We start from the raw sequence: 1729 nt of genomic DNA, 5'->3' as shown, positions 1-1729 counted from the left end.
CCTGGAGGAACTACCCTGGTCCTCTTGGCACTTCAGAAATGGCACCTAGAATTTCATCAATGTCTTCCTTAGAATGAAAAATTGAAAGCTCACGAGCCACATTTTCTTCAGACCACTTACTAAGTTCAATTTTCTACAGGGCTATTTTGCTTCTTCTCTGAGTTTATATCAGACACATAAGGATGGCAGCCCAAGGACCAGTGAGAATCCCACCTCTGTCCCTCCTGCTGCCAAGACAGTGGCAGTGTAGAAACAGAGGAATTCTAGAAATCTAAGAGCTGAGATTCTTCACAATGAACCATTTTCCTGGTACAAGTGCACATTTTTAAGCTTTACCAGCTCCCAGCCCCATTCTGATGATACATACAGGGTGCATGCCATTGCAGCTACAATGACTTTAGGTTCAAGGTGAAATCTTTAAAGGACAATCTAAAAATTTCTCCATATTACCACATTTGTACTGTTTCAACATATATATTGTTCTTATTCTTCTATCCCAAAACTCAGCTGGAGTTGCCTCTCTTTTAAAATGCAAACAAGTGTAGTCTAAACTCCTACACCATTCCCTTCCCTACTCCCAGAGGAAATTTTCTGCCCCTCCCAATTTCACTTGAAATTCTTTAGAAAGAGAGAGAAGAGCACTTCTATTTACAAAGATTATATTCTCTTACTTGATTCTGGCTTCAAGTTATTTTGAGCTCCATTAGCTGGGTTGAGGGATCCTTTCATTGTATACTTCACATGAGTCCAACCATCACTTCCTTCCCCACATGAAATACCAACAAACTGAAGACTGGGTAGAGGTCAGACTTTTACTACATTCTGGGAAGGGACAGAACTATGTTGCAGTGTCCAGCAAGCTAAATTAAAAACTGGATATAAGATGCCCATACCAAGACTCTACTTTCAGGGATCATTTCTATAGTCCATTCCTAGAGAAGTTTCTCTGAAAGTGTAGAGCAGCAGTCCCCAGTCCCTGGGCAGCTGACCAGTACAGGTCCATGGCTTGTTAGGAACCGGGCCACACAGCAGGAGGTGAGCAGCAGGTGAGCCAGCATTACCACCTGAGCTCTGCCTCCTGTCAGATCAGCTGCGCCATTAGATTCTCAGAAGGGCATGAAGTGTGTTGTTAATGGTGCATGCCAGGGATCTAGGTTGCACGTTCCTTATGAGAATCGAATGCCTCATGATCTGAGGTGGAACAGTTTCATCCTGAAACCAGCCCCTCAACCCAACCTGTAGAAAAATTGTCTTCCACGAAAACAGTCCCTGGTGCCAAAAAGGTTGGGGACTGCTGAAGAGCACCGGAAACCAGGAGGAGGCACAGGGTTCTCCCCTGAGAGCCAGGCCAGCTCTTGGTGTTTCTTCGCTGCAGGTGCCATTTGGCATTGAGGATTGTTTTTCTCTTCCTCTGGGAAAGTAAGAGGGAGAGGACACAGTCTGAGTGGTTCCAGTTTTAACATTGAAAAAAAAAAAGTTTGAATGTTTTTTTAAAGATGCTCATACTGTGAATACCCCTAACTATGCCCACTTCCTCAGCTCACTGCACTCGCCATGTACATTCTTGGCTTTCTCGCTACAGCTGAGCTTCTTTTCCCAGTCCAGTCCCCGGCAACCTCCAAATTCTTGTTTTGTTGATAAAGTCAGTTTAGATTTTTTTTTCCTCATTCCTACACTTTCCAAGTATTTCCCTGGTGTTTATCTTTCATTCACAGTCAAACAACTCATC

General features: G+C 43.7%; 2 pseudogenes; both read left to right on the top strand.

The window, feature by feature from the left end:
- The first annotated feature begins 894 nt into the window (after positions 1–894).
- Positions 895–981, top strand: LOC112133334 (small nucleolar RNA U3; annotated as a pseudogene).
- Positions 982–1263: 282 nt separating this feature from the next.
- LOC112133333 (small nucleolar RNA U3) lies at positions 1264–1449 on the top strand (annotated as a pseudogene).
- Positions 1450–1729: the final 280 nt, after the last annotated feature.

The sequence above is a fragment of the Pongo abelii genome, chromosome 3 (genome assembly GCF_028885655.2).
Source record: "Pongo abelii isolate AG06213 chromosome 3, NHGRI_mPonAbe1-v2.0_pri, whole genome shotgun sequence".
Classification (NCBI taxonomy): domain Eukaryota; kingdom Metazoa; phylum Chordata; class Mammalia; order Primates; family Hominidae; genus Pongo; species Pongo abelii.
Note: the sequence above shows the minus strand (reverse complement) of the source record. Positions and strands in the feature narration are given on the sequence as shown.